The sequence below is a fragment of the Vigna unguiculata genome, chromosome 11 (assembly GCF_037176805.1).
Source record: "Vigna unguiculata cultivar grain cowpea cultivar isolate G323 ecotype 2 chromosome 11, ASM3717680v1, whole genome shotgun sequence".
Classification (NCBI taxonomy): Eukaryota; Viridiplantae; Streptophyta; class Magnoliopsida; order Fabales; family Fabaceae; genus Vigna; species Vigna unguiculata.
In genome coordinates, this window is record NC_140802.1 from 27,654,038 (window position 1) to 27,662,951 (window position 8,914).

The 8,914-nt window shown below is 30.5% G+C and overlaps 1 long non-coding RNA gene across 1 annotated transcript; it reads right to left on the reverse strand.

The window, feature by feature from the left end:
• Positions 1 to 3,400: 3,400 nt before the first annotated feature.
• Positions 3,401 to 4,473, reverse strand: LOC146881687 (uncharacterized). The gene is made up of 3 exons (XR_014986209.1): positions 4,350 to 4,473; positions 4,133 to 4,204; positions 3,401 to 4,036 (listed from the first exon to the last, which is right to left on the reverse strand). It is a non-coding gene; the product is annotated as an uncharacterized LOC146881687 (long non-coding RNA).
• Positions 4,474 to 8,914: the final 4,441 nt, after the last annotated feature.

Consider the following 8,914-nt stretch of genomic DNA (forward strand, 5'->3'; position numbering starts at 1 on the left):
ATTTTAATTTTTTTGTTTTTTTATTTATTTTTATATATATTTTTCTTTTAGTTCTAGAAGACGTAATTCATGTATTACTTAAATATTTCATGTATTACTAAAATATAAGGACAAATTTTATTTAAACTTTGAGGGAGAGGGACTGATTCCAATTTCACATTTAAATACAAAAACTAACAACATACTTAGGAAAAATAGTTGTTTGAACTAATTAATTGATTATTTTGTTATTTAAGCATTAAATAATAACACTTATATAAATTAATATTGAAATAAAAATAATTTATTCATATTAACATTTTAACATTTTTCTAAAATTAATATAAGTTAGTAAAATTCAATATTTATTGAAATATTAAGTGTTTTCTAAATTATAAAAAGATAAAACTTACACTAAAAAAATAATTATTTTTAGTGGGGTTATATTTGGTGTTTCTAGGGGTTTTAACCCTCACTAATGACTTTACCAGGGGTTTGCAATTCCCTTGGAAGAACTAGCGTGGCTAACAAATTACCGAGGATTTTTAGCAACCCCTGGAAAAGCACAACTTGCTTGGGGTTTTCAAAACCCCCGCTACTAGTTGGGGTTTCCAAAACCCCCACTACTGTTTGGGATTCATAAAACCTCCGCTACTACTTGGGGTTTCCAAAACCCCCACTACTATATGGGGTTTCCAAAACCCCGCTACTATCTAGGGTTTCCAAAACCCCCGCTACTACTGTGGTTTAAAAACCCTAGCATTGCATGTTTGTTTCGTACTTTTTAATAATACATAAATCTTGAAATCAAAGAAAAATTATAAAAGACAAATATTTTAGATATTTGGTATTTATTATTTGTGCATATATTTATAAAAGGAACAAAGAACAAAGTCTACAATTTTAATATCAAACAATGTAAATGACAAAGCCTAAAAGTTAAAATTAAAGAGTCATTACAATGTTATTTGTTTTAAATAAGAAAAATTAACAAGTCATTATGGTGTAAAAGAGATACATCAAGTATTCTAAAAGCACCTTGTCCATTAGGATTGTTTCATTCACTTCATCAAGTTGATTTTTGATAGTTGCTTTCTCTACTAAGAGAGAGAATGCATATTTGATCTCCAATGTAGAAGTTGCTATTTATTTAGCTTCAAGTTTTGCCTTTTCCATAGAAGCTTCATTTGGGAAATTCTTCTCAAATAGTGAAAGTAGTACCTTCCTATCCTCCTCTTATGCAAATTCTAGGGATAATTTTGCACTCCTAAGGTCATTTAGTACCTGCAGCAATTGAATATCTTCCTAGTTTTAATAATAACAAAACAAGTATGGATGAAGTTAAGTATGAACATCTGAACATATTAAGCATCATATGTGACATAGTTGATCTTCATATTGTAAATAAATATACAATTAAGTTGCTAAGGTAAAATCAGATCTTCGATTGCAAGTATTTTAGAATTTATAATTTGTTCTACATACATGAAATGTAGAGATTCTGTTTTATATAAGATAAACTCTAAATCTTTACTAGTTATGATGTATGATTACTTAACAATAGTGTTCAAGATTTTAGAATATAAGAACAATAGAATTGTGTCCATATATCTCTCAACTCTCCCCCACCCAAAAAATAAAAAATGAAAAAAGTGTGAAGTTTACAGTAAACATGGTAAGGTATTATCTTAACTGCTACTTAGATATTCATGCCATGAGCTAGACATAAAATAAATAATATCTCGGACTATTCTATACAAGTACAATTATTAGTCCAGACTATGAAAGTGATATGCAAACCAACCTAAAGGCTGGTCACGATGATCAAGAGTGCAAAAAGCTATGAATAGCAATTACAAAATTAGGATAGAATTTTGAGAGAATGGGTAAGGCATGGAATTCAAACTAGTGTCAACTATAAACCTCGGCAATTAAAGGCATATTTACAATACTAAGAAGCAACAAATCATTTTTGAAAGGATCAAATAGTGCTCGCATATATCATTGTGAATACGTTGGCAAGTACAAAATTATAGAAGGAAGAAACCAATGTAAATCAATCAAGTGTATCCATACCCATAGCAGAAATCAAGCTTATGGAATATCGTTTGTTGTTCACCTTCTATAGGTTCAACAAGCTGTGTATAAACTATATCACAAGGAGAAATTTTAACTATTGCATCACCTCCATCTTGAGTTTCTACCCTAAAAACCTCAAATGAAGCAATTTAAACAGATTAAGAAATCCCAACGCAAATCCTCCAATCAAGAGTGTATAAATATCCAAGTTATTCCATTGAACTCTCAATCAATAATCTAAACAATTCCATACTTATATAATTTGTACATCAAGTTCTCCAAATATCAAGAGTGTTTGTGAAGTTGATCAAAGTAACTCTTCTCGAATACCACTAATATATCCTTTAACATGTTTCTAACATAGCAAAAAGATCACAACCGAAAATTGCAACAATAATAGTATCAGTAGCATTCCAAGCATAAGGCCTAATGTGCAAAAGGCAATTGCAACAATCATGCTATAAATTATAAATTAGAAAAATATTTATATATTTTGAATTTTAATTATATGAAATGAACCTATATAACATAGGCCGCCTATTTATTAATACTTTCTGTCAAATATTATGGTTGAGGTTCACATATTTTCCTTGATAAATCTGGACCTTAAACTTGTAAAAGATATGCATCTAGTCCCTCATAACTTTAAAACCGTGAAGACATTTTAGAGAGAGGGAACCAAGTACATAGTTTTTATAAATTTGATAACCAAATTCATAAATATGAAAGAATAGGAACCTTGACTATGTTTAATGAAAGTATAAGACCAAAAATAAAGTGAATCAAAAATAAATTTTCTGAGAGTAGTATACCTTGTATATCATTTGTCAACCACAAATATTTTAGACCCAAGACATTAAACAATTTATTCCGTGAAAGAAACCATCATTTATCAACCACAAATATATATAGCTAAGGAGTTAAACAAAGGCTATCATATCAAAGCATACACAACTAGCTTTTTATTCACAATTAAAACTATCATATCATTATATTTATAAGTTACTAGAGGTTATTATAACCTCTCCACCAATAAACCCCAATTAAAACTATATATTTTTGTAGTGTACAACTCCCAATAGATCCCTATATAGTTTAAAGAATCTGATTGGAGAAATACTTATTAGCCTTTGGCTATATATTTGAAAAGGAAAATAAAGGTTTCTAATATTTAAATCAATAATTGTTAAACAAAAATGCAAAGATTTGTGTAAGCCTCTGGTGTGTGTTTGCCAGGGTATTTATTAAAGGCCTGCATAAGACATATTGTTTTCTTTTACCTTTGCATCAATATTCTCAATTTCATCTTCATTTATGACCAAACAATTGTATGGAAGCTGGAATTTGGGACCAATGTTCATGGTGGTGCTTTTTTCTTAATATATATGTGTTCTTACATATTAATATATACATACATATATATATATATATATATATATATATATATATATATTATTCATACGAGATATAAAGTATATTATGTTTATTTTAAAATATTATGATAAATAATGTTTTCAATCACCTAATTCAAGAGAACTACCCACTTTTCCATATCCACCTCATTCTAAACTAGCATACTAGATAGAATTCTTCTTTTGTTTACTTTTTGTTTACTTCTTTAGAATTTGCACTACTCCTAGCTTTAGAAATGCTTAGGGGCATATAGCCAACTCCATTTTACGCTAGTTGCCAACTAATTATTAATGTGTTTTTTGTGTCGAATGATTTTGGTTTTTCTACTAATTTCCTAATAAAAAGAACTAGTAATGCAGAATAATTCTTGAAATGAGTCAACTGTTTAAATAAGACGACCAATTTCTACTGATTCAAGACGATGATGAAACAAAATTAGGAAAGTCAAGAAAATCAATAGAACTCCAAAACAATTAGATAACTACAAAACAAAATCAGGGAAGTTAGGGAAAAATCAAGAGAAAAATAAATAAACCTATTCGAGGTGAGAACGGTGAGAGGCACGCTGAAATCAAAGAGACGAAATTGAACTTATACGAAATCATTGAGATGAAATCGAAAGAATGACGAAATTGAAAGCATGGAAAACGATGTTTATTACTTGAACTAATTTCAAGGAGAAAGATAAAATTGAAAAAGAGAACGTCTTCCTCCAAAGGCTGAGCCACAATTCCTAGGGCACGAACGATGAAAGTAATGAGACAAAATTGAAAATTGAAATCGAAAGAGGTAAAATCAGAGAGATGAAGATGAAGTCGAAAGCCACCCAATCAAAAATAAAAATGAAAGAAACAAAAATGATTGAATGAGAGGTAAACAGTTTAGCTTGAGTGAACGAGTTTCCTAAGCCACCACGACACCTTCTTTCTTCTCAACGAAAGAGTTTCATGAGCCACAACGACACTCTTCTTCTTCCTCGACAAAAGAGTTTCAAGAGCCTAGCCAAATTAGAATTTTAAAATATTATAAAACCTCTGTTATATACATCTCTTAACGGAGGTTATTATAACCTCTCGTTAAAAACCCCAACTATAATGATATATTCTTGTAGTGTTATTACTAAATTAATATCTTACTATATATAATTAATATAAAATGGTAATAAATCCACTAAAATTCACTTAGTGCATGTATATTTACTTAGCGCATATTTAATGTACAACCTTCTGAGATCTCATGCACTTGCTTCATCAAATCCTTGCACTAAGGTCAGTTGTGCTAACTATCTCCCCTTGATTTGATGAAGCCAACATTCTCAAGTTGAATTAATGAGATAAGATCCACTAAGAAATATGAAAAGCTTTTTGCATGCAAGAAATACACACATATACACATACAAGCAAAAGCACACTAGCATGCATACACTTCACATATGCATATGCTCCCCTATTACTAATGTAATTTAACTTCATATTTTTATATCAAGTTTGTTGTATTACTTAATTCTAGCAGGTGTTCAATTCCAAGTGTAATATTCAATGCATGGCATATCCAATTTTACTCATTTTACTCATTTTTTCTCCCCTTTTGGATTCAACAAATTAAGATAGTGCATTGCTTATTTTGGAAAAGATAAATTTTCATTCATTAACCAATAGAACAAACTAACAAAACAAATTATTAGAACAACTGATAGTGGATACATGCAATGAAACATCAAAACATAAATGAAAATAATAAAATGAAGTTTAGATTGATATAATCAATCGATTAGAAATGAGAAATAGCAGACTAAAAAATTGTAAGCAAATAGACAAACACACGAATGAAACACCAACATGCAATGGATGACCTATGAGCCATCCCTTTCACTCATTCCTAGGGTTATCTCTTACTAGTAGATATGAGTGCAAATGCATGTTGTTCATACAATTATTTATAGAATCAACATCTTGAATATTATAATCAGTCAACTAATTTGCATAGATGTTTCAAATTCAATGTAGTAAAATCAAAGCAATTTAAATGCAGTGTAATCTGTGTTTGATCATAAAGCATGATGTTTCCTAGGCGTTTTATGTGCTATCTACTCAAATCAAGTCACAATAGATGAATGTACATTGGAAATCATGCAATAAAAGTGCTTTATAGTTAATGCCTTCTAAAAAGGCAATTTTAGCTAATAAAATAGTTGTTATCTACTGCTACCACAATCCACATAGTGTCACGTGATGAGTTATTTGACTGGGTCAATCAAATTAATTTAATTGAAGTAGTTACGCATCAACATAAGTGAAATCAAAACATAAAATTACAAAGTCAGTCAGTTAAAATGTTTCAAGTCACAAAAATAGAGTGTAGTGACAGTTTTAAGTGAAATCTTTGTGTTGTTTTGTAAGAATCAATAGACTAAAACTTTCAAAACACACATGATTCATGCACTGTTAGTTTAAGTGAAATCTATGTGCTATATTTTATGAAAATTAAAGATTAAAACAATGCCAAATCAAACATTATGTAGATTTTGACAGTTTAAGTGAAATTTATGTGTTGTTTTTGCAAAATTAACAAGCTAAAATAGTAACAGATCACAATTTATGCAAAGTTTATCTCTTTAAATGCAACAAACACATGATTCAATAAAATTAACAAGCCAGATAGATGTCAAATTACATTCTTCATGTCTAAAATACCTAATTTATTTCTAAGCATGTTAAACCTATCACGTTCAATTGGTTTTATGAACAAATTAGCTAATTGGTTTTCGGTTTTGATAAACTTAATTTCAACATCACCTTTTTGAACATGGTCTCTAATGAATTTATGCCTTATTTCTATGTGTTTCGTTTTAGAATGTTGTATTGGATTCTTAGTTAGATTGATTGCACTGATATTATCACAATACAAGGGTACCTTTTCTAGCTTTACACCAAAGTCCATGAGTTGATGCTTTAGCTATATGATTTGAGCATATCCATGTCCAACTGCTATGTATTCTACCTCAATGAGAGTGCTACACAAGCTTACTTTTTGCTATTCCATGAGATCAAGCTTGAGCTAAGTAGGTGACATGTTTCACTTGTGCTTTTCCTATCCAATTGGCACCCTACATAGTAAAAATCTGAAAAACCACTAATAGTTATGTTAGAATGACTTGGATACCATAATCCAACATTTATTGTCCCTTTCAAATACTTGAGAATCCTCTTTGCAGCTTTATAATGTGTCTCCTTTGGATTGGATTGAAAACTTGCACACAAGCATACCCTAAACTGAATATCTAGCCTACTTGTTGTTAGATAGATCAAAGAACCAATCAACCCTCTATATTTGGTTGAGTCAACTTGCTGCCCAGCCTCATCTACATCCATAAGATAGTTTGTGGTAATTGGAGTGGCAACTTCTTTGCAATTCTTTATTTCAAAGTTTTTTCAGCAGATTAAAACATTATTTTGATTGACTTTAAAATGTCCCTTGCTTGGTTTGCTTGACTTGTAGCCCTAGGAAGTAGGCCAGCTCACCTATCATAGAGATTTGAAATTCACTTTGCATAGCTGTAACAAACATTTAACACATAGAGTTATTATTTGAACCAAACATTATATCATCAACATACACTTGAACAAGTATAACATCCCTTGCATGTTTTCTAGTGAACAACACCTCTAGCATATCCTTTTGATAAAAGAAAATTTCTTATCCTTTCATACCACTGTCGTGGTGCTTGTTTCAAACTGTACAAAGTCTTTTTCAATTTGAAAACATGATTAGGATAGAGGTGATCTTCAAACCTAGGAGGTTGTGATATATACACTTCTTCATTTAATAAACCATTCAAAAATACACTTGTCACATCCATTTGAGAAAGTTTGAAATTATACATGCAATAATAATCTTACAACTACTATCCTAACTACAAGTGCATATGTTTCATCAAAATCATTACCTTCCTCTTGCTTATACCCTTTAGCATCTAGTCTAATTTTTTTTTCTAACTATGTTACCATATTCATCCATCTTATTTTTGAACACCCATTTAGTACCAATTAAATTCATTTCATTGTATCTAGGAACTAAGGACCGTACTTCATTTTTGGTGAATTGATTTAGTTAATTTTTCATAGCAACAACCCAATTACTATCACTTAAAGCATCGTCCACATTCTTAGGTTCAATTTGAGACACAAATGCAACATGGTCACAATAAGTAAGCTTGTGTCTAGTGGATATTGCCTTATTGATATGACCAATAATGATGTCCTTTAATAGTCCTTTAGGTTCAATCCACTCCTTAAGTAGGTTGTTGTTTGTAGTTGTTTTAGTCGACTATTTTTCCTTTTCAGCTGATTGATTTATTGCACCAGATTCCTTTTCCAAGAGCATGTCTTCATCGTTTGCATTCTTAGACCTTTGTTCTTGCAACTTTGGGTTAGTTTCATAAAATACCACATGCATGGACTATTCAACAATCATTAACCTTTTTATTATATACCCTATATACATGACTATTTGTAGCATAACTAAGAAATATACCTTCATCCGCCTTAGAATCAAACCTGCCAAGTTGCTCTTTGCCATTATTTAAAATGAAGCATTTATAGGAAAACACTTTTAGATGATTTAAAGCATGCCTTCTACCTTTTAAAAGCTCATAAGGGTTTTCTTAAAATTAACCTAATAAACATACAATTTAAAACATAACAAGCTATGTTGACTACAGCATCCCAAAACTACCTTGGCAATGAAGTTTCATTTAACATGGTTCTAGTATGTTCCTTAACTAATTTATTCTTTCTTTTAATTACTCTATTTTGTTGTGGAGTTCTGGGAGGTGGAAAGTTGTGTTTAATACCATGTTTTTCACAAAAGTGTTCAAACTTTTCATTTTCAAACTTTTCATCATGATCAATTCTTAAAGAAACAACTTTAGAACTGTTTTCATTTTCCAAAACCTTGACAAGCTTCTTAAAAGCGTGAAATGTGTCATTCTTGGCAGCTAAAAATATTATCCATGTGTGATGAAAGATTGACCCTAATCAAGGATAGAGGCACATGCTTAAGAAGACTAAGCATGTTTAGAAAGGAAGTTCACTAATCCTTCATCCCTTTCATTTGTGTTTCTTATTTTTGATTCTCTAAGTTGACTTAGTTGAATCAACTTTAGTTGACTAGTTGACCTCTGACTAGGTTTAACTTTTTGACTATAGTTGACTTGACTTAAGCCAACATGCTAATCTATGTTTATTTGCTTTGTAGGTTAATTAGGAGTAAGAAAGCAATGCTAGGTGGCGCATGGTGATTGGGGAGCATAAATGATGTGGATAAGAGAATAAAGCAAAGGCATAAAGCATAAAGTAAAAGGCATAAAACAAGTGTACCTATGTACCTTTGGTCTCCTTTGTTTTTAGCACACTATTGCCACTTTTTGGAGACATATGAGACA